This window comes from Cherax quadricarinatus, chromosome 14 (assembly GCF_038502225.1).
Source record: "Cherax quadricarinatus isolate ZL_2023a chromosome 14, ASM3850222v1, whole genome shotgun sequence".
In the NCBI taxonomy this organism is placed as follows: domain Eukaryota; kingdom Metazoa; phylum Arthropoda; class Malacostraca; order Decapoda; family Parastacidae; genus Cherax; species Cherax quadricarinatus.
The window spans coordinates 23584599-23610245 of record NC_091305.1 but is presented as its reverse complement, the minus strand read 5'-3'; positions in this window follow the sequence as shown (position 1 = coordinate 23610245).

The following is a 25647-nucleotide window of genomic DNA, read 5'->3' as shown; positions in this document are numbered from 1 at the left end:
GAAGACATTTGTAACTCTGGCAACTGTGGTTAAGATATGCTAGTTGGCAACTCTCGTGACAGGTGCATTCAATTGGGCAGGACACTCCTAGCACAATAAGTCGAGTGTGTACTCACCTCTTTGTGAATGTACGCGTCGAGTCTCAGCTCCTGGCTCTGTCTCTTGCCGCTGAGTATCTCACTCCCTCTTAGCTTCGTAAGCTCTGCCATTCCTATTCTTGAAGCTACTGGTATATATGTGACTGTGTGTGTGTGTGTGTGTGTGTGTGTGTACTATTCACCTATTTGTACTCACCTATTTGTGGTTGCAGGGGTCGATTCACAGCTCCTGACTCCGCCTCTTCACTGGTTGCTACTAGGTCCACTCTCTTCCTGCTGTATGAGCATTATTGTATCTCTTCTTAAAGCTATGTATGGATACTGCCTCCACTACACCACTCTCCAGATTGTTCCACTTCCTGACAGCTCTTTCTAACATTCCGGTGACTCATCTGAGTCTTCAGCTTCCAGTTATGACCCCTTGTTGCTGTGTCCCATCTCTGGAACATCCTGTTCCTATTCACTTTGTCAATTCCTCTCAATAATTTATATCATCATCGTGTCCCTCTATCCCTCCTGTCCTCCAGCGTCATCAGGTCGATTTCCCCTAACTTCTCCTTGCAGGACATACCCCTTAGCTCCGGGACCGGTCTTGTTGCAAACCTTTGCAATTTCTATAATTTCTTGATCATGTCTAGGTTCCATATGGGTGCCGCATACTCTAATATGGGCCTGACGTACACGGTGTACAGAGTCTTGAACGATTCCTTACTAAGGTGTCGAAACGCTATTCTTAGGTTTGCCAGATATTCATATGCTGCAGCAGTTATTTGGTTGTTGTGTGAGGCTTGCAGTCTTTGGCCCCCTAGCTTGTACTCTATTTACGGTCTTCTTTACCTTCTCCAATCTTCATGACTTTGCACTTAATGGGGTTAAACACCAGAAGTCAGTTGTTGGACCAAACTTTCAGCCTGTCCACATCCCTTTGTAGTCCTGCCTAATCCTCGTCCGTTTGAATTCTTCGCATTAGCTTGACATCATCTGCAAACAGAGACACGTCTGAATCTATCCCTTCCGTCTTGTCGTTCACATATACCAGGAATGGCCCCGGCCCTAGGACTGACAACTGTGGAACACAGCTCATCACAGGTGCTCACTCTGACACCTCGTCACGTACCATGACTTGTTGTTTCCTTCCTGTCAGGTATTCTCTGATCCATTGCAGCGCCTTTTCAGTTATTCCTGCCTGATCCTCTAGCCTTTGCACTAATCTCTTGTGTGGAACTGTGTCGAAAGCCTTCATACAGTCCAAGAAAATGCAATCCACCCACCCCTCTCTCTCTTCCTCTATTGTCTTACTTATGTCACTTTGTAGTAAAGCTCCAGTAGGTTTGTGACACAGGATTTTCCTTCCCTGAATCAGTGCTAGTTGTCGTTGATAAGCTCATTCCTTTCTAGGTGCTCCACCACTCTTCTCCTGATAATCTTCTCCATGGCTTTGTATACCATACATGTCAGTGACACTGGCCTGTAGCTTAATGTTGTCTGTCTGTCTCCTTTCTTAAAAATTTGGACTACATTTGTTGTCTTCCATGCCTCAGGTAGTTCCTCTGTTTCGAAAGATGACGAAAATTGCCTATAGTAGCACACACAGTACATCCGCTTTCTCTCTCAGGACGCATGGAGAGATGTTGTTCAGTCCCATCGCCTTTGGAGGTATCTAGTTCACCTAGCAGCCTCTTCACTTTCTCCTCTGTTGTGTATATTGTGTCCAGCACTTGCTGGTGTACCCCACCTTTTCGGCTTTCTGGAGTCCTTTCTGTCTTCTCTGAAAATACTTCCTTAAATCTCGTGTTGAGCTCCTCACATACTACCGTCGTTACTTGTGATCTCCCCTTCTTCCTTCCTCAGCCTGATTACCTGGTCCTTGACTGATGTTTTCCTCCTGATATGGCTGTACAATAGCTTCGGGTCAGATTTGGCTTTCGATGATATGTCATTTTCGTATTACCGCTTGGCCTCCCTCCTTATCTGTGTATATTCGTTTCTGATTCTTCGACTGATCTCCCTATTTTCCTGGGTCTTTTGTCTTCTATACTTTTTTTCCATTCTCTAGCGCACTTAGTTTTGGCCTGTTTACACCTTTGGGTGAACCAAAGCCTCGTTCTGCCCTTCCCATTGTTTCTGCTGCCCTTGGGTACGAACCTCTCCTTTGACTCTTTGCATTCTGTTTTCACGTGTTCCATCATTTCATTTACTGATTTTCTCACTAGTTCTCTTTCCCACTGCACCTCAAGCAGGAAATATCTCATGCCTGTGTAGTCCCCTCTTATGTAGCTTGGCTTCTCCCATTCTACTCTTCACTTGTAACTCCACTTGTAACTCTACTATGTATTCAGTCCTCAGGACCACATGATCACTAGCTCCGAGGGGCCTTCCATATGTGATGTCCTCAATGTTTGAATTGCTCAAGGTGAATATGAGCTCCTGTCTTGTTGGTTCATCCTCTCCTCTCTCTCTGGTAGTGTCCCAGTACCACCTCCATCATGGCCATTTTTGGCCCCCCATGTGGCTCTAGACTTTCCCAGTCAATCTCCTTACGATTGAAATCACCCACAAATAGTAACTTTGCCCTGCTCATGTGGGGTCCTTCTGTCCACCTTATCTAGTGTATCAACCATTGCCCTATTGTTTTTATTGTATTCTTGTCTTGGCCTCCTGCTATTCTGTGGTCCATTGTACATCACTGCAGTCACCACCTTGGGGGTCCCCAGTCTGAAGCGCTCCTACTATGTAGTCCCTTGCTTCCCGGCTGTCCCCTCCTTCCAATTCCTCAAATCTCTCTTTCCTTAGGACCTGATATCCAATTGGATAGACTACATCTGTTATCATTCCCCTGAGCTTGGTTTCCATGAGTGCTATGATGTCCGTCGATGCCTCCATGTTCTTTCCTGCCACTCGTCACACTTATTCCTTATTCCGTCTGTATTCGTGTATTATATTTTCAGCTTCCTTTCCAAAACTGTATTCTGGGGGGGTTGTGGGAGCTGGGCGAGTAGGAGACCTGGCAGGGTACTATGGGAGGCTACTGTGTAGGTGGGGTTTGTGCTAGGGGAAGGGGTGAGGTTGTGAGCGTGGAGTGTGGTTTGTTTTAGGTTAATTTGTTCGGTTGGAGAGTTCTTTGGGAGGTTGTGCTTGCTGCTCCTCCCGACTTTGGTTGTCCCCGCCCGACTCTAACCTTGTCTCTCTTGCCCCTTTTGCAGCTGTGTCGTTTCTATTTCTGTCGTTCTGTTTTCGTTGTGTGTGTATGTGTGTGTGTGTGTGTGTGTGTGTGTGTGTGCGCGCGCACTCACCTAACTGTGGTTGCAGGGGTCGAGTCATAGCCTCTGGCCCGCCTCTTCACCAGTTGTTACCAGGTCCACTCTCTCCCTGCTCCACGAGCTTTATCATACCTCTTCTTAAAGCTATGTATGGATCCTGTCTCCGCTACATCACTTTCCAGACTGTTCTACTTCCTGAAAGCTCTATGACTGAAGAAGTACTTCCTAACATCCCTATGACTCATCTGAGCTTTTTGTGACCCCTTGTTGCTGTCACTTCTCTGAAACGTACTGACCCACTCCATCTTGCCAATTCCTCTCACATTTCATGTCGGACACCATTTTATATATTGTTACCATGTCCCTCTTCCCCAGCCCTTCTGTGTTGTAAGGTTGAGTTCCCTTAATCTGTTCTCGTAGGACAAACCCCTCAGCTCCGGGACTAGTCTTGTTGCAAACCTTTGCACTTTCCCAAATTTCATGACGTGTTTGACCAGGTGTGGGTTCCATATTGTTGCTACATTCTCCAATATGGGCCTGATCTGCACGGTGTACCGTGTCGAGAATGACTCTTTACTTAGATGTCGAAGCGCTATTCTCGTGTTTGCCAAGCGCCCGAATGCTGCAGCAGTTATTTGGTTGATGTGTTTCTCAGATGTGATCGGTATAATGCTCGCCTCAAGATCCTTTACCTTGAGTGAATTTTGCAGCCTCTGACCTCTTGGGGCTGTACTCCATCTATGGTCTTCTTTATCCCTTCCCAAACTTCATAACCTTGCACTTTCTGGTGTGTACTCACCTAGTTGAGGTTGCGGGGGGTCGAGTCCGAGCTCCTGTGTGTGTGTGTGTGTGTGTGTGTGTGTGTGTGTGTGTGTGTGTGTGTGTGTGTGTGTGTGTGTGTGTGTATGTGTGAGTTTGTGTGTGTGTGTGTGTTTGTGTGTGTGTGTGTGTGTGTGTGTGTGTGTGAGTGTGTGTGTGTGTGTGTGTGTGTGTGTGTTTGTGTGTATGTGTGTGTGTGTGTGTGTGTGTGCGTGTGTGTGCTTGTGTGTATGTGTGTGTATGTGTGTATGTGTGTGTGTGTGTGTGTGTGTATATATATATATGTGTGTGTATGTGTGTGTATGTGTGTGTATGTGTGTGTGTGTGTGTGTTCGTGTGTATGTACATGTACTCACCTATTTGTACTCACCTATTTGTGGTTGCAGAGGTCGAGTCACAGTTCCTGGCCCCGCCTCTTCGCTGATTGCTACTAGGTCCTCTCTCTCCCTGCCCCATGAGCTCTGTCATACCTCGCCTTAAAACTATGTATGGTTCCCGCCTCCACTACGTCACTTTCTAGGCTATTCCACCGCCTGACTACTCTATGACTGAAGAAATACTTCCTAACATCCCTTTGATTCATCTGAGTCTTCAACTTCCAATTGTGACCTCTTGTGTCTGTGTCCCTTCTCTGGAACATCCCGTCTTTGTCCACCTTGTCTATTCCGCGCAGTATTTTATATGTCGTTATCATGTCTCCCCTGACCCTCCTGTCCTCCAGTGTCGTCAGGCCGATTTCCCTCAACCTTTCTTCGTAGGACAATCCCTGTAGCTCTGGGACTAGTCTTGTTGCAAACCTTTGCACTTTCTCTAATGTGTGTGTGTGTGTGTGTTCGTGTGCATGTACATGTGTGTGTGTGTGTACTCACCTAGTTGTGGTTGCAGGGGTCGAGTCATAGCTCCTGGCCCCGCCTCTTCACTGATCGCTACTGGGTCACTCTTCCTGCTCCATTATTCAGGTCCAGTTGTAGCCTTTCATTGTCTTCTCTGGTATTTATTCTCCTTATAACTTTCACTTTAGCTAACAAGAATATATTTGAGCTCATCTCTTCCAGAGCTGCTCTTGTGTACCTGAAACAGAGCTGGTACCATGGCTCCTGAACCCTGTAAAACCCCCGCTCGTCACACCTGTCCAGTCCTTACTCGCCCCATCACTCTCTATACACCCTTTTCTTCTTCGTACATTTTTTCACTTCCTTTCCAGACTTGCCCCCGCCATCTTCCTTTTCACTCCTTTACCTATTCCACCCTTTTCATCCCACCTCACTCATCTTCCCCTCATCACCCCTCTCTCTAACCTCCTTCACTTACCCATCCTTCCTCACTCTTCTCTTTTCATTCACTTCTTTCCCCCACACTGAATTTTTATCATTAACTTTATTCCAATTCTTAGTTCTTACCTGTCCCTCTTCTTCCTTTCCCATCTCCTCTCCCTCTTTTCTCTTTCCTGCCTCCTTACCCAATCCTCCCTTCTCCTCTCCAAACACCCACTTACCCCCTCCCTCCTCTTCCCACTCTTCCTCCCCACCCAATCCCACCGACAAATTGCCTCTAGTGTCAATTACTGGGCAGATCATTTATGCCACTTGGGACAATATCCGTATCGGACCACAGCCTGCAGCCTCCACCACCAATTTCCCTTGTTTAATGCTTTTCTCAAATAAACTCACAGGCTCGCTCAGTATGCGTATGTAATACATACTTATTGTGTACGTGTAATATTTACCGTATGACTCCTGTACTCTGTCCATGTACATAATACTTGTTAGATTTATTTTTATTGGTAGTGTTATTTTTAATAACTTCATAGTCTGTATATGTTATGCTTACTATATGTCTTCGCTATTATGTACTTGTAATACAAGATCGTCTCTTTATTCTGCACATGTAATGTTAGAGGATTTCCTTATACAATACAGATGCCATATTATTATATATATGTATATGTATGTATATATATATATATATATATATATATATATATATATATATATATAATAATATATATATATATATATATATATATATATATATATATATATATATATATATATATATATATATATATATATATAATATATATATATATATATATATATATATATATATATATATATATATATATATATATATATATATATATATATATATATATATATATATATATGCAATAAGATCACAGTAAACAGGTGATTTCAGAATATGCAAAACAACCACTCTGAAAGAATAGAGAAATTCCAAGTGCTTTCGTGACTACTCACATTATCAAGGAACTATGAAAGTAAAGCATCCAAGGAAGCTATATAAGGGGTCTGGCCAACACCTCACTATCAGATCCCACAATGGTTAAACACCTGACGCGCGCCGGCCCGACTGGACAGGTCCTTTGCACAACTCACCAACAAACTATTCTACCCAAGAAAATTTAAAAATTATTATTTGTCCAGTGTATTATTAAATTCTTCCCAAATTCTAGTAATTATAAATGGATCTAATTTATATAAACCAAAGGAAATATTCATATTATTGCCAAAACTGCTTTTTATGAAACAAGATTCAATTACATTCCTGTCGATCATGGACTTGCTTGATACTACTTTCTCAACTTTTTGAAAATCAATTGGATGGTTAAAATCTCTTACATGAATAAATAGAGCATTGGAATCTTGTTCAGTTCTAGTGCTATATTTATGTTGTTTTAATCTTAGTTCGAGATTTTTACCAGTTTGACCGTAATAAACTTTATCGCAAATTTTACAAGGAATCTTATAGACACATCCATCAGCATTTTGGGGGGAATTCTTTATCAAAAGTTTTTTTTACTGTATCAAGATTTTTGAATACAACTTTAATATTAAAAGTCTTAAGAAGAGAAGGCATATCAACCAAGTTTTCATGGTAAGGGAGAACCAACATATTTTTAGTTGAATAAGGCTGGTTGTCCCTTTTTGGATTGTCAAAAGTATTTCTAGCAACTTTAAAAGATTTATCAATTACATTTCTTGGGTATTTTAAATCATTACCTATTTCATAAATTTTGGATATTTCCTCATCTATGAACTCAGGACTACAAATTCGTAAAGCTTTCAAAAACATTGATAAGAAAACAGACAGTTTGACTATATCTTGATGAGAGGAATAATAGTGGACATAAGAACAGTTATTTGTAGGTTTTCTGTAAATTTTAAATTTGAATTCATTATTACCCTTAATAATTAAAACATCTAGAAAAGGCAATGAGTTATTTTCTTCAAACTCAACAGTAAAGTTTATAGAATGGGCTAAGTTATTTAATTTTCCAAGGAAATGGTGTATATCTACATTTTTGGGCATAAGACACAAAATATCATCAACATATCTGAACCATTTAGCTCTATTAGGGAGGATTGTGTTAAGCAACCTTGTTTCAAAAAATTCCATGTATAGGTTACTAAGAACAGGTGAAAGAGGATTTCCCATTACCATACCAAACTTCTGAGTGTAAAACTTATCATTAAATACAAATTTTGCATCAACAATGCAAAGTTTAATAAGTTTAATGATAGTAGGAACTGGCAATGGTAAATCATAGTTAACGAGTTCTTCAGATAAGAAACTTAATAAATCATCAACAGGAACTTTCGTAAACAAGGAAGTAACATCAAAACTAACCAAGTCCATGGTCGACAGGAATATAATTGAATCTTGTTTCATAAAAAGCAGTTTTGACAATAATATGAATATTTCCTTTGGTTTATATAAATTAGATCCATTTATAATTAATAGAATTTGAGAAGAATTTAATAATACACTGGACAAATAATATTTTTTAAATTTTCTTGGGTAGAATAGTTTGTTGGTGAGTTGTGCAAAGGACCTGTCCAGTTGGGCCGGCACGCGTCAGGTGTTTAACCGTTGTGGGATCTGATAGTGAGGTGTTGGCCAGACCCCTTATATAGCTTCCTTGGATGCTTTACTTTCATAGTTCCTTGATAATGTGAGTAGTCACGAAAGCGCTTGGAATTTCTCTATTCTTTCAGAGTGGTTGTTTTGCATATATAAATATATATATATATATATATATATATATATATATATATATATATATATATATATATATATATATATATATATATATATATATTATTATTATTATTATAGGTCAAGTTTACCAGTGCATAAATTACAATTGTCTCTTAGACAGAATCTGTGGTTGCAGAACCCATCATTTCTCACTAGCAGCAACAGCTTTGTCGATCAGGTAACCAACACGATCAGATGATATATCATACTGAGAATATTTCATTTCTTGCCAAATTTTCACCTCTGCAACATCCTATTTTAACAATTAAAAAAAATATTCTGCAATAAAGATAATAATGATAAAAATGGGAATACTAGTAACGAAGGAAAAAAAATCCTCCCCTTCTGTTGCCTGTACGTGGTCCTCGTGCACTACAGCACAACAACACACTGATCTTATTGTCTTCTCCTAACTAAATTACTGAAAGGCATTTTTGCCTCTCTGGCTGCAGTCTATTTCCAGACACAAAAGCTGAGGGGCCTAGAGCCGAGGGTGATGGGACAAGCACTATCTTCATCTTGAAGCCAGGGAAGAATCACTATCTTCCTCTTGGAGCCGGAGAAAACCATCTTCATCCTAGAAGTGCCGAGGAATAACGCTGATCTTCCTGCTGTCACGTGCAGCGTTGCTAGTCAACTCGATTACTGAAACTAGGTATTCCATAACAGCTAGGGCATACAGAGCACCAGCGCCAGCACGCTAAGTGCTTTCTGTCTGCCTCACGGAGCCGACGGGGTCCCTATCCTCCTATATGAGCCGATATTACGGTGTACTTTATTAAACATGTATATAAAAAATAATGCTCCATAGTTCCGGTTTCAGTACAATCCCGGAACTATGGAGAATTTTATATATAACATGCTTAATAAACTACACCGTAATAGCCGAGGAGGACACTATTTTCCTCTAGGAGTCGAGGAGGCCACTATTTTCCTCCTGGAGCCAAGGGGGTGCTACCTTCCTACTGAAGTCAGGGAGAAGGAAATAGTCTTCCTCTACAGGCGAAGCTCTTGCTACAGCGAATGGTTGTGGAAAGCGACCCCGAACATTCCCTTTTCCCCGGCTCTACTGAGACCATTAGCTTCGGAGGAAAAATGCGTTTCCCGTAATTGTACATTCCAAGTAGGATTAGATCTGAAACAGTTGCGTTGTCCTGTCCCGATGCTATAATTCTAGGGCTAGTGGTATTGGAACGTGTTTGGAAACATGCTATTGTTACTTCTGCATTAGTAATAGCAGCAGCAGCAGCAGCAGCACCAACAGTAGTAATAGTAGTAGTAGTAGTAGTAGTAGTAGTAGTAGTAGTAGTAGTAGTAGTAGCAGTAGTAATAATAGTAATGTCATATGCAATAGTTGTATGTCATGATGTCTTAGAGGGTTTTAAAAATACTGAACAGCTAAAAATTTCAAAGTATTAATAATCACATCAGTTTAGTAAAGCAGCTGTTGAATCAAACAGTAGTAGGCAATCACAGCAGATTTTTTTTTCCTTAATAAACTGCTATAAAGCAGAGAGAAGTTTTATTGGCCATTATGTTCTCCGTCTACTCGCATCTGCTAACTGAAGGAACGAAGCGAGTAGATCTGCTGTTCACGTCGGAAAGACATGATCTAAAATGCTCGCAATAACAAATTAACAATCCTTACGATCCATTTTTTTTATAAATATACTTGATTCAGGTTTGCGAGGACCGGCGCGTCAACAGGATATTTCGGGTCATTTAAAGCAAGTTTGTCAACTAAATAAGCTTCACCTTCATCGAGCTTACTTAAAAATGTGGATAAATGGTTCAGAGAACTGACAAGTTGATGCAACACTTGAGTATTTTTACTGAGGAAAAGTTTCGCCACTCAGTGGCTTCATCAGTCCTAAACAAAGAAGAATGGTGAAGATCAGAAGGAGTTTGAGGTAATCAGTCCCTAAGCCTGGAGTCGATGTAATCAGCCCATCAATTCCAAAAAGAATCCAGCATATGAGCGTAGAAGTAGCTTATATACTGTAGACAGAAGAGGTGACGCAGTGTAGACAAATAAGCTTGAAGTTATTCATACGAATAATGTGGACAAAAGTACATGTGGAATTAGATCATGGTTATAGGTTAGGCAAGTGAAGAAATTTTGTATATTTTTGGCATGCATGTAAAAACTGAGACTGATTATACGTAATTTTAAACGTCAGTAAGTGTTTATTATTTACCTTTTGCAAAGTAGAGTAGCTAGTGTTACTCTACCTGCGCCAGGCCTCCAGGGAGGACTGACGCAGTTAAGAACTCGTAAAGGTATATAGGCCATTCATTCGTTTCTGAAAGATTGTTTTCCCCTGACTTGAAATAAGGAGTTAGTAAGTTTATTTGGGTACAGGTACACATAGAGTTGCATATATTATCATCCATAGTAACATATGGATAACCAGAAAAAAAGTCAGACATACTGACTTATTTCCATTGGGGTCCTTGTAAATACCAAAGAATTAAATCTCATCTAAACGTATTGTTGAGGGGCGAGCTCTTTAAAAGCACTATTTGTGTTTACATATATATCTCCAAACTCTGGTTTATATAAATGCAAGTTGTGGTTTATACAGCTGTGAGCTGTGGTTTACATGACTGTTAGCTGTGGTTTACATGGCTGTTAGCTGTGGTTTACATGGCTGTTAGCTGTGGTTTACATGGCTGTGAGCTATGGTTTACATGGCTGTGAGCTGTGGTTTACATGGTTTAACTTTAATAAGCTATTCAAGGTAGGGGGCAAGGGAAGGGAGTGCCTTGATGCCGCTGATGGACCTCTTATATCAATAAATTATAGCTGCCTTCCACGTCCTTGGATCAAACATGATTTGATCCCGATCCAGCCCTCCCTTTATTTCCTATCCACTGTATAATCCTTACAAGTTTAACGTATTTTTATGATTACAATAACATGATTTACGTAGCCGCTAACTATAGCGTACACGATACACACTAAAGCTTTCTGCTATGGTGTGTATCGTATGAACTATGGCTATACAGCTGAAAACTCTGGTTTATAAGGAAGCAAGCTACAATATAATGGTTACAAACTGTGGTTTAAATAAAATAACTTTGTTATATGTGGCTACGAGTTATCGCTTCTATAATAACAAGATAAATAAGAGAATACGGCTTTAAAGTTGACTTATTCCTTTCAGTTTACAGGCTAAGAACTCTTATCTTATCTCTGCTCATTCAAATGTCCATCCCTATCGCAGGTACGTTACTGTTTGGGTTAGGTGGCTCTTGTCGCCTAACACCCAGATACCTATTTACTGATAAATAAGTTTCATTATTATTATTATTATCATTATTATTATTATTATTATTATTATTATTATTATTATTATTATTATTATTATTATTATTAGTGTGTGTGTGTGTGTGTGTGTGTGTGTGTGTGTGTGTGTGTGTGTGTGTAGAATGATGTCAGACATTTCACAAACTATCGTGGTATCACGGAAATAAAAGTTTAAACTTAGATATTTTTCCTCTAGCTTTATTTTCGTCCTACATCTATCGTCTTTTTATATAATAACATAGCATAACAATGAATGAACAAGTGAATGAAACCAAAATTCAGAGGAGAAGCACTCAATGGCTTTTACACTCTCGTAAAATAACACAGGAAGGCTAACAATGCTGTCATAACAATAACACCAGGCTTACAATACGAGGTGAAGAATATATGCACTAATAATCTGTCAAACACAGGGAGCTACTGGGTAAAAAAAAATCCCCGTTCACAGAGAGAGGCAATACAATAATAATGGTTTATACAAAGTCTGCGCCATCTACACACATACCCATGTGACAAAGCGTACATTTAATTAACAAAATAAATTCATAGAGGCAAAACAATTTATCATAGCATGTGTTTGGAGGATTACCTAGACTTAAACTTTATAAAAAGCGTGAAATCACTTTGACTAATGAACGTGGACATCACGGTTTAAATATTTATGTTTTATCTCCCTGTCGATACTCCCTAATTAGATGAACCCTTAAACTTTTAAATTCCCTGTTATATATTCAGTAGATAATTTATATCTTATGCATTAAAAACACTATCTTGAACATTTCTCCTTCAGCACTATCATGAACATTTCTCCATCAGCACTATCATGAACATTTCTCCATCAGCACCAACTTGAACATTTCTCCTTCAGCACTATCTTGAACATTTCTCCTTCAGCACTATCATGAACATTTCTCCATCAGCACCAACTTGAACATTTCTCTTTCAGCACTATCTTGAACATTTCTCCTTCAGCATTATCATGAACATTTCTCCTTCAGCACTATCTTGAAAATTTCTCCTTCAGCTACTATCTTGAGCACTATGTGCTTAATTTTCTAAATACAATACTTATTGAGGAATATAGAGATAGTATACGTATAATAATCTATGTGACATGTCAAGATATCAATAAAAATAAGAAAGCAGATATATTAAGCAAATTTCCTAAATTTGCTTGTAACAGATAAGTGAACTGTAGATATAAATCCAGATGAACTCCTGTTAACCCTTTTGGGGCCGAGTTCCCTTTGTGGATCCATATGCTCTTGCGTACAATAAACTAGCCACTGTGATGGCAAATTCTAGCCGTCTTTATTTTCCCCTTGAAAGTTTTGTGTAGGTAGGTAAAATTTGACATTTTTATTGCCACAAAATGTATTTAGGTAATTAGTTAGTTTAAGTTTAATATGTTTATTATGCACCCCATACCCATCCTGTGGGCGGTAGTCAAAAGATTACAGAGGTACATAATTGGTCCAGGGACTGGGCCTCAAAGTTTTGATAGCTGAGCAAGTTACAGAGGTAATGAATTCACAATTTACAAAGGTAATGAACTCACAATTTACAAAGGTAATGAACTCCAGGTAGGTCTAGTCACAATCATGACAAGTTACAAAGGTATTTACAGATTACAGAGGTACACAATGGGTCCAGGGACCGGGCTCCAAAGTTTTGATGGCTGAACTAGGTACAAGGTAATGAACTCACAAGTTACAAAGGTAATTAATTACAAAGGTAATTAACATGGGGTTTTGTCATTACTAAAGGTCAAGATTTTCCAAAGTTTAATCCCTAGTATGTAAAATAAATTGTTATTCAATGAGCCTATTCGTCAGTCAGTTGGAAAATCAATCAATCTAATCAGCATTTAGTCAGTCATTCTCAGCAAATAGATCAGTCAGTCAGTGGGTAATCCATCACTCAGTCATTCGGTCAGTTAAATAACAAATTTCTCATTAATCAATCAATATATCAGTGACAGACAACAGCCGAAATAACGTTCAGAGAAGGTTGATACACACAGTGGAAAAAAAGGGATATTTTCTTCCAAGGATATCCTCTCTTCTTCCAAGGACATCCTCCCCTCTTCCAAGGACAGCCTCCCCTCTTCCAAGGACATCCTCCCCTCTTCCAAGGACATCCTCCCCTCTTCCAAGGACATCCTCTCTTCTTCCAAGGACATCCTCCCCTCTTCCAAGGACATCCTCCCCTCTTCCAAGGACACCCTCCCCTCTTCCAAGGACACCCTCCCCTTTTCGAAGAACACAAATCACCTCTTCACCACCCTAGGCCCATAATACCCTTCCCCCCACCTCAGGGCGCAAAAACATCCTCCCCTTCCCTGCGGGGAACCAACTCTTCCCCCTCCATCCCTCCGGGGCACAAAGCCCCCATTTACCCCCCTGATAAAAAAAAAAACTCCCAAACACTTGCTCTGGAACCCCACCCACCCATTACACCTGTACTTCTTCCACCTGTCAGTCTCTTCTTGACAACGCTCTTAAAATCGCCCAGAGTAATCCTAACTGTAACAGCCACAAATGAATCCAGATTAATCGTCTTCTGGATCACGATTTTTTTTTTAAACAGCGAAACTAACAGGCGGGAGAGAATAAAAGGATGAAGATAATATAGGTAATATTAATAAAGAGGAAGCGCTAAACTCGCACGGGTCACAGAGTGCCTGAGAAATGGGACTTTTTACAGCCTCTCCGCGGTATCAAGGCACGTCCCCCTCTTGGAAGATGACCCCCTCAAACGAGGGGAAGATGCCTTGATGTCAGTGAAGAGGGGGGCTCGTGATCCAAAGAAATGGACCAATCCTTCCCTTTGTTGGCTTGAACCTGATTGCCTCCTGTTTCCATGAAACCCCTAGCGTTTTCCTTAATAATAATAATAATAATAATAATAATAATAATAATAATAATAATAATATTATTATTATTATTATTAGTAGTAGTAGTAGTAGTAGTAGTAATAGTAGTAGTAGTAGTAGTAGTAGTAGTAGTAGTAGTAGTAGTAGTAGTAGTAGTAGTAGTAGTAGCAGTAGTAATAGTAGTAGTAGTATAATATCAAATAGTGAAAACACAGACAATCAAGTGAACGAACACTATAGAACCAGAGATGTACAACATGCCTGTCTAGATTTCCATGTCGGTTGAAAATAATGTTTGGTTGCTCTAATCCGATCCATTACGGATAATCGACCACGCTAGCGACAGCATTGTAGCTACAGTGTTACACTCTACGTCGGAAACTGTGCCTTGAGTACGTCAGTGGGGACGGGTGTCATGCCCACGTAAAAAGGATGAACACGGTGTCATGGTTACATCAGCAGAATAGACCCTGTATCACTACTGTTCATCCTCCATCCGTCTCTCTTCAACTCTCCTCTGTCCCACAGAGTTGTGCTCAAATAACCTTAGTAAAAAGTGTTTTGTTATTGTTCAAATTCTCCTTCATCGTTCCCAGTCTTCATCCTTTCTTCCTGGTGGAAGAAACAACTCAGTCTCCCATCTGTCCCTGTTAAGAATAACTAGACAAAGAGTCACGTTTTTAAACGGCCCTTGGCCAGGAAAATTGGAACTCGGAGAGAAAGACAAAAGAGAAGGGGACGAGAGGATCCCAGCAGCGTCGATCTTAGCTGTTTGTTGATTGGATTGAATAAAAGTTGATATTTGATTACGGGTCGAGGTATTAGATTAATTAGTGACTCGGAGGATGATAATCAAGTTATATTCGCAGCATATCAGGGCCGGAATCAAGTTAACTTAGTTGAATTAGCTATTTAGGGCTCCCGCCCGCCCAGCTCACCCAACCATTTCCCAGTTTTCGTCCCGCTTGCTCCGTAAGTTGGCGAGTTCAGCCTTGACCTCATCATCGTGAATTCAGTCTCACCCTCTTTCCCGTGAGTCAGTGAGTTCGGTTTCACTTTCTCCTTGAATAATTTCAGCCTTGACCTCTCCACTGTAAGTGCAGAGTTGCTGTCTCCGTGAATCAAGCTTCGCCCTCTCCTCTTTCTCTTTATTCCTCAGTTTGTGGTAAAAGAAGCACGTAAGTGTTCATTAATGAGTCGATAAAGTCGACTTCACACTTTAGACTTAGTTTGATAATTGTTTGTATTCATATACCATACTGAAAGAAGTAATAGTAACCAAACTTACAAGTCAATCTGTTTACATTGCAAGTTTGCTCCTTAGTGTGCCCAGATACTTTCAAGTTATCGTAAAGTAGACATATACTTTTCTTATATATATATATTTTTAATGGCTTATTAGCGTTATTATTTACGAATAATCAAGAGTAAAACGGAATGCAGTAGAACTGTGCAATGATGGTTACTTTCTGATTTTATGTATCTGTCTGGCTTCTACGATCATCGTGTTGTTTCTTATTATGTGAGTAAAGTGAACTCAGTAATGATATTGTATCAACCTCCGCTACCTCTATCACTCACACATCCGTAATTCCTCTCCCCCATCACCCGTTCATTCTCCTTTCTTTCTTACCTCCCTGATCACCCCATTCTTATAATGCCCCACCTATTCTGCTTTCCCTACCCCATTCTTCGTTAACCACCCATTCCCTTTCAAATTTCTATCTTACCGCTTCATTTTTTTACCTTCCCTATCTCCTTCTTGCCCTCTCATTTCTCATGTTTTCCTCCTCACACTCTCACCCTCTCCTACCTTCACTCACACTCTCATCCTCTCCTACCTTCACTCACACTCTCATCCTCTCCTACCTTCCCTCACACTCTCATCCTCTCCTACCTTCACTCACTCTCTCATCCTCTCCTACCTTCCCTCACACTCATCCTCTCCTACCTTCCCTCACACTCTCATCCTCTCCTACCTTCCCTCACACTCTCATCCTCTCATACCTTCCCTCACACTCTCATCCTCTCCTACCTTCCCTCACACTTTCATCCTCTCCTACTTTCCCTCACACTCTCATCCTCTCCTACCTTTCCTCACTCTTCCTCTCCTACCTTCCCTCAAACTCTCATCCTCTCCTACCTTCCCTCACACTCTCATCCTCTCCTACCTTCCCTCACACTCTCATCTCCTACCTTTCCTCACACTCTCATCCTCTCCTACCTTCCCTCACTCTCTCATCCTCTCCTACCTTCCCTCAAACTCTCATCCTCTTCTACCTTCCCTCACTCTCTCATCCTCTCCTACCTTCCCTCACACTTTCATTCTCTCCTACCTTCCCTCACACTCTCATCTCCTACCTTCCCTCACACTCTCATCCTCTCCTACCTTCCCTCACACTCTCATCCTCTCCTACCTTCCCTCACACTCTCATCCTCTCCTACCTTCATTCACTCCTCTCCTATCATTCTCTCCTACACTTCATCTCCTACCTTCCCTCACACTCTCATCACCTTCTCTCCATACCTTCCCTCACACTCTCATCCTCTCCTACCTTCCCTAACACTCTCATCCTCTCCTACCTTCCCTAACTCTCATCCTCTCCTACCTTCCCTCACACTCTCATCCTCTCCTACCTTCCCTCACACTCTCATTCTCTCCTACCTTCCCTCACACTCTCATCCTCTCCTACCTTCCCTCACACTCTCATCCTCTCCTACCTTCCCTCACACTCTCATCCTCTCCTACCTTCCCTCACACTCTCATCCTCTCCTACCTTCCCTCACACTCTCATCCTCTCCTGCCTTCCCTCACTCTCTCATCCTCTCCTACTTTCCCTCACACTCTCATCCTCTCCTACCTTCCCTAACACTCTCATCCTCTCCTACCTTCCCTCACACTCTCATCCTCTCCTACCTTCCCTCACACTCTCATCCTCTCCTACCTTCCCTCACACTATCATCCTCTCCTACCTTCCCTCACACTCTCATCCTCTCCTACCTTCCCTCACACTCATCCTCTCCTACCTTCCCTCACTCTCTCATCCTCTCCTACCTTCCCTCACACTCTCATCCTCTCCTGCCTTCCCTCACTCTCTCATCCTCTCCTACTTTCCCTCACACTCTCATCCTCTCCTACCTTCCCTCACACTATCATCCTCTCCTACCTTTCCTCACACTCTCATCCTCTCCTACCTTCCCTCACACTCTCATCCTCTCCTACCTTCCCTCACTCTCTCATCCTCTCCTACCTTCCCTCACACTCTCATCCTCTCCTACCTTCCCTCACTCTCTCATCCTCTCCTACCTTCCCTCACACTCTCATCCTCTCCTGCCTTCCCTCACACTCTCATCCTCTCCTACCTTCCCTCACTCTCTCATCCTCTCCTACCTTCATTCACTCTCTCATCCTCTCCTACCTTCCCTCACACTCTCATCCTCTCCTACCTTCCCTCACACTCTCATCCTCTCCTACCTTCCCTCACTCTCTCATCCTCTCCTACCTTCCCTCACACTCTCATCCTCTCCTACCTTCCCTCACACTCTCATCCTCTCCTACCTTCCCTCACACTCTCATCCTCTCCTACCTTCCCTCACACTCTCATCCTCTCCTACCTTCCCTCACACTCTCATCCTCTCCTACCTTCCCTCACACTCTCATCCTCTCCTACCTTCCCTCACACTATCATCCTCTCCTACCTTCCCTCACACTCTCATCCTCTCCTACCTTCACACTCACACCTCTCACTCTCTCATCCTACCTTCCCTCACACTCTCATCCTCTCATACCTTACCTCACACTCTCATCCTCTCCTACCTTCCCTCACACTCTCATCCTCTCCTACCTTCCCTCACACTCTCATCCTCTCCTACCTTCCTTCACACTCTCATCCTCTCCTATTTTCCCTCACACTCTCATCCTTTCCTACCTTCCCTCACACTCTCATCCTCTCCTACCTTCCCTCACACTCTCATCCTCTCCTACCTTCCCTCACTCTCTCATCCTCTTCTACCTTCCCTCACACTCTCATCCTCTCCTACCTTTCATCACACTCTCATCCTCTCCTACCTTCCCTCACTCTCTCATCCTCTCCTACCTTCCCGCACACTCTTATCCTCTCCTACCTTCCCTCACACTCTCATCCTCTCCTACCTTTCCTCACACTCTCATCCTCTCCTACCTTCCCTCACTCTCTCATCCTCTCCCTATTCCATCCCTCACTCTCATCCTTCTCCTACCTTCCTTCACCTCTCATCCTCTCCTACCTTCCCTCACACTCTCATCCTCCTCCTACCTTCCCCTCACCTCTCATCCTCTACCTGCCTTCCCCTCACCTCTCATCCTCCTCCTACCTTCCCCTACACTCTCATTCCTCTCCTACCTTCCCTCACACTCTCATCCTCTCCTACCTTCCCTCACTTCTCTCTCATCCTCTCCTACCTTCACCTACACTCATCCTCTCCTCCACCTTCCCTCTCACTCTCATCCTCTCATACCTTACCTCACTCTCATCCTCTCCTACCTTCCCTCTCTCATCTCATCCTCCTACCTTCCCACACTCTCTGTCTCCTACCTTCCTTCCACACTCTTCCTCTCCCTGTTTCCCTCCACCTCTCATCCTTTCCTACCTTCCCTCACTCTCATCCTCTACCTACCCTTCCCTCACTCTCATCCTCCTCCTACCTTCCCTCCACTCTCATCCTCTTCTACCTTCCCTCCTCCTCATCATCTCCTACCTTCCTCACCTTCTCTCATCCTCTCTACCTTTCCTCCTCATCCTCTCCTACCTTCTTTCACCTCTCATCCTCTCCTACCTTCCCTCACTCTCATCCTCTCCTACCTTCCTTACCTCTTATCTCTCCTACCTTCCCTCCTCTCATCCTCTCCTCCCTTCACACTCTCATCTCTCCTACCTTCCCTCACTCTCTCATCCTCTCCTACCTTCCCCCACACTCTCATCCTCTCCACCTTCCCTCACACTCATCCTCCTCCTACCTTTCCTCATCCTCTCTCATCCTCTCCATCCACCTTCTCTCCTCTCATCCTCTCCCACCTTCCCTCACTCTCTCATCCTCTCCTACCTTCCCTCACTCTCTCTCCTCCTCTCTCACTCTCATCTTCTCCTACCTTCCCTCACTCACCTCTCTTCCCATCCTCCCTCCTACCTTCCCTCACTCTCATCCTCTCCCTACCTTCCCTCACTCTCATCCTCTCTACCTTCCCTCACACTCTCATCCTCTACCCTTTCCTCACACTCTCATCCTCTCCTACCTTCCTCACTCTCATCCTCTCCTACCTTCCCTCACTCTCTCATCCTCTCCTACCTTCCCTCACACTCTCATCCTCCCCTCCCTCCACACTCATCCTCCCTCCCACCTTCCTCACTCTCTCCTCATCCTACCTCTCATCCTCTCCTACCTTCCTCACACTCTCTCTCCTACCTTCCCTCACACTCTCATCCTCTACCTCCTCCCTCACCTCTCATCCTCCCTCCTACCTTCCCTCACACTCTCTCCTCCTACCTTCCCTCACTCTCTCATCACCTCTCCTACCTTCCCTCACTCTCATCTCTCTACCTTCCTCACTCACCCTCCCACCTTCCCCTCACACCTCATCCTCACCTCCCCTCACTCTCATCTCTCACCTCCTCTCCTACCTTCCCATCCTCTCACCTCCCTCTCCTACCTCTACCTTCCCCTCCCTCTCATCCTCTCCTACCTTCCCTCACTCACTCTCATCCTCTCCTACCTTCCCTCACACTCTCATCCTCTCTACCTTCACACTCATCCTCTCCTACCTTCCTCACTCATCCTCTCCTACCTCCTCACTCTCATCCTCCCTACCTTCCCTCACTCCATCCTCTACCTTCCTCACACTCTCATCCTCTCCTACCTTCCCTCACTCTCATCCTCTCCTACCTTCCCCTCACATCTCATCCTCTACCTTCCTCACCTCCCTCATCCTCTCCTCCTTCACACTCATCCTCCTACCTTCCCTCACACTCATCCTCTCCTACCTTCCTCACACTCTCATCCTCTCCTACCTTCCCTCACACTCTCATCCTCCTACCTTCCTCACTCTCACACTCTCTCCTCCTCCTCCTCACCACTCTCATCCTCTCCTACCTTCCTCACATCTCATCCTCTCTCACCCCTCTCATCTCTCCTGCCTCCCTCACTCCTCATTCCCTCCTCATCCTCTCAACCTCATCTCTCTATCCTCTCCTCTTCCCTGCACTCTCATCCCTCTCCTACCTTCCCTCACACTCATCCTCTCCTACCTTCCCTCACTCTCTCATCCTCCTACTTCCCTCACACTCTCATCCACTCTCATCCTCTCCTACCTTCCCTCACTCTCTCCTACCTTCCCTCACACTCTCATCCTCCTCCTGCACTCTCACTCTCTACCTCCTCACCTCCTGCCTTCCCTCATCTACCTCTACTTCCCTCACACTCTCATCCTCTCCTGCCTTCCCTCACTCTCTCATCCTCTCTCCTACTTTCCCTCACACTCATCCTCTCCTACCTTCCCTCACTCTCATCCTCTCCACCTTCCCTCACACTCATCATCCTCTCCTACCTTCCTCACTCTCATCCTCTCCTACCTTCCCCCACACTCTCATCCTCTCCCTACCTTCCCCTCACTCTCTCATCCTCTCCTACCTTCCCTCACACTCTCATCCTCTCCTGCCTTCCCTCACTCTCTCATCCTCTCCTACCTTCCCTCACACTCTCATCCTCTCCTACCTTCCCTCACGCACCATAATGGTCAACTTTGTCCAGGTGATGATTAATTTCGCCTCACTGTTTGTTTTCCTTATTAAAGTAAACTTTACACTCCAGGACGTGGGAGGGGAACCCTCCCCCTCCCACTACCTAGCCCCTCCCTCTCCCACTACCTAGCCCCTCCCCCTCCCACTACCTAGCCCCTCCCTCTCCCACTACCTAGCCCCTCCCTCTCCCACTACCTTGCCCCTCTCTCCCTACCTAGCCCCTCCTCCCACTACCTGGCCCCTCCCCTCCACTACCTAGCCCTCCTCCTCTGGCCTAGGCCCCTCCTCACCTAGCCCCTCCCCTCCACTACCTAGCCCCTCTCACTCCCACTACCTAGCCCCTCCCCCTCCCACTACCTAGCCCCTCCCTCTCCCACTACCTAGCCCCTCCCCTCCCAACCTGGCCCCTCCTCCCACTACCTGCCCCTCTCACTCCACCCCTGCCCCTCCCCTCCCACTACCTGGCCCCTCCTCCCTACCTAGCCCCTCCCCCTCCCTACCTGCCCCTCCCTCCTCCCACTACCTAGCCCCTCCCCTCCCACTACCTAGCCCCTCTCCCTCCTCCACTACCCCTCCCCTAGCCCCTACCTCCTACTACCAGCCCCTCCCCTCCCACTACCTAGCCCCTCCTCTCCCTACCTGCCCCTCCCCTCCCTACCTAGCCCCTCCTCCTACCCTAGCCCCTCTCACTCCCACCTACCTAGGCCCCTCCCCCTCCACTACCTAGCCCCTCCCCTCCACTACCTAGCCCCTCCTCCACTACCTGGCCCCTCCACCCCTCCACCTGCCTCCCCTCCCCATACCTAGCCCCTCTCTCCCCACTACCTGGCCCCTCCCCTCCACTACCTAGCCCCTCCTCTCCCTGCCTAGCCCCTCCCTCTCCCACTACCTGCCCCTCTCCACTCCTACCTGGCCCTCCTCCTCCCACTACCTAGCCCCTCCCTCCCTACCTACCTCCTCCCACTGCCTGGCCCCTCTCCCCACTACCCTGGCCTCCCCCTCCCACACCTAGCCCCTCTCTCCCCACTACCTAGCCCCTCTCACTCCCACTACCTAGCCTCTCTCCCACTCCCCCCGCCTCCTCCCACTACCTAGCCCCTCCCACTCCCACTACCTAGCCCCTCCTCCTCCCACTACCTAGCCCCTCTCACTCCCACTACCTAGCCCCTCTCACTCCCACTACCTAGCCCCTCTCACTCCCACTACCTAGCCCCTCCCCCTCCCACTACCTAGCCCCTCTCACTCCCACTACCTAGCCCCTCCCCCTCCCACTACCTGGCCCTTTCTACCTACCTGCCCCTCCTCCTACCTACTAGGCCCTCCTCCCACTACCTAGGCCCCTCTCACTACTACCTCCCCATTTCCTACTACCTGGCCCCTCCCCTCCCACTACCGCCCTCCTCCTCCCACTACCTGGCCCCTCCCCTCCCACTACCTGCCCCTCCCCTCCACTACCTAGCCCCTCTCATCCCCTACCTAGCCCCTCCCATTGCCACTATTTGGCCCCTCCTGCCTACCTGGCCCATCTCACCTACTATCTAGCCCCTCCACTCCCACTACCTGCCTTTCCCACTCCCACTATCTAGCCCCTACCTCCCACCCCTACCCCTCCCCTCCCTCCCACTACCTAGCCCATCTCACTCCCACTATCTAGCCCCTCCCACTCCCACTACCTAGCCCCTCCCACTCCCACTACCTAGCCCCTCCTCCTCCCACTACCTAACCCCCTCCCACTCCCCACTACCTTGCCCCTCCTCCTCCCACTACCCTAGCCCCTCCTCCTCCCACTACCTAACCCCTCCTCCTCCCACTACCTAACCCCTCATCCTCCCACTACCTAGCCCATCCCACTCCCACTATCTAGCCCCTCCCACTCCCACTTCCTAGCCCCTCCCACTCCCACTATCTAGCCCCTCCCAATCCCACTACCTTACCCCTCCCTCTCCCACTACCTAGCCCATCCCACTCCCACTACCTAGCCCCTCCCATTCCCACTACCTATCCCCTCCTCCTCCCACTACCTAACCACTCCTCCTCCCACTACCTAACCCCTCATCCTCCCACTACCTAGCCCCTCCCACTCCCACTATCTAGCCCCTCTCACTCCTACTACCTAGCCCCTCCCACCCCCACTAGCATGGCCTCCTCCTCCCTACCTAGCCCCTCCACTCCCGGTACCTAGCCCCTCCCTCCCACTACCTAGCCCCTCCCACCCCCACTACCTAGCTCCTCCTCCTCCCACTACCAAGCTCTTACCACTCCCACTACCTAACCCCTCCTCCTCGCACTATCTAGCCCTTCCTTCTCCCACTTCCTAGCCCATCCTCCTCCCACTATCTAGCTCTTCCCTCTGTCACTGCCTAGCCCCTCCTCCTCCCACTACCTAACCCCTTCCACTCCCATTACCTAGCCCCTTCCACTCCCACTACCTAGCCCCTCCTCCTTCCAATACTTAGCCTTCCTTCTTTCCATTACCTAGTCCGTGTTTCTTCCACTACCTAGCCCCTCCTCTTCACACTACCTAGCCTCTCCTCCTCCTACTACCTAGCCCCTCCTCCTACCACTACCTAGCCCCTCCTCCTCCAACTTCCTAGCCCCTCCTCTTCCTACTACCTAGCCCCTCCTCCTCGTACTACCTAGCCATTCCTCCTTCCACTACCTAGCCCGTCTTCCTTCCACTACCTAGCCCCTCCTGCTCCCACTACCGAGCCCCTCCTCCTCCTCCTACTACTACCTAGCCCCTCCTCCTTCCACTACCTAGCCCGTCTTCCTTCCACTACCTAACCACTCCTCCTCCCACTACCTATCCCCTCCTCCTTCCACTACCTAGCCCCTCCTCCTCCTCCTACTACCTAGCCCCTCCTCCTCCTACTACCTAGCCCCTCCTCCTTCCACTACCTAGCCCCTCCTCCTCCCACTACGTAGCCCCTCCCCCTCCTACTACCTAGTCTCTGCTCTTTCCATTACCTAGTCCCTCCTCCTCCTGCTAACTAGCCCTTTCTCCTTCCACTACCTAGCCCCTCCTCCTCCTACTACTACCTAGCCCCTCCTCCTCCCACTACCTAGCCCCTCCTCCTCCTACTACCTAGCCCCTCCTTCTCTCACTACCTAGCCCCTCCTCCTCCTGCTACCTAGCCCCTCCTCCTTCCACTACCCAGTCCCTCCTCCCTCTTCTTCCTGGTTCCTCCTCCCTCCTCTACCTGGCCCCTCCTCCCTCCTTTACCTGGACCCTCCTCCCTCTTCTACCTGGCCCCTCCTTCCTCCTCTACCTGGACCCTCCTCCCTCTTCTACCTGCACCCTCCTCCCTCTTCTACCTGGCCCCTCCTCCCTCCTCTACCTGGACCCTCCTCCCTCCTCTTCCTGGACCCTCCTCCCTCTTCTACCTGGCCCCTCCTCCCTCTTCTACCTGGCCCCTCCTCCCTCTGCTACCTGGACCCTCGTCCCTCTTCTACCTGGCCCCTCCTCTTTCTTCTACCTGGCCCCTCCTCCCTCCTCTACTTGGACCCTCCTCCTTCTTCTACCTGGCCCCTCCTCCCTCCTCTACCTGGACCCTCCTCCTTCTTCTACCTGGCCCGTCCTCCCTTTTCTACCTGGACCCTCCTCCCTCTTCTACCTGGCCCCTCCTCCCTCCTCTACCTGGACCCTCCTCCTTCTTCTACCTGGCCCGTCCTCCCTTTTCTACCTGGACCTTCCTCCCTCTTCTACCTGGCCCCTCCCCTCCTCTACCTGGACCCTCCTCCCTCTTCTACCTGGACCCTCCTCCCTCTTCTACCTGGCCCCTCCTCCCTCCTCTACCTGGACCCTCCTCCCTCTTCTACCTGGCCCCTCCTCCCTTTTCTACCTGGACCCTCCACCCTCCTCTACCTGGCCCCTCCTCCCTCCTCTACCTGGACCCTCCTCCCTCTTCTACCTGGCCCCTCCTCCCTTTTCTACCTGGAGCCTCCTCCCTCCTCTACCTGGACCCTCCTCCCTCTTCTACCTGGCCCCTCCTCCCTTTTCTACCTGGACCCTCTACCCTCTTCTACCTGGCCCCTCCTCCTTCCTTTACCTGGACCCTCCTCCCTCTTCTACCTGGCCCCTCCTCCCTTTTCTACCTGAACCCTCCTCCCTCTTCTACCTGGCCCCTCCTCCCTTTTCTACCTGGCCCCTCCTCCCTCCTCTACCTGGCCCCTCGTCCCTACACTACTGGTCTCCTCTTCTCTCCTCTACCCGGTCAGTTCACAAGCCAGCCTCCATAAGAAAAGCGGAACATATACTACCTTTTGATCCTTCTCTTCTCCTACTCATAGCATGAGACCAATTAATTCGTAAATAAATGAGAGAGAGAAAGAGAGAGCTAACAGCTCTTTGCTTGTAAATAAAGTTAGGAATCCTTAACTTAACTCTGTAAAACCTTGTCTTAAAACTATGTTAACGCGTCTGAAGGGAACAAGATGGTAGGATGTATGC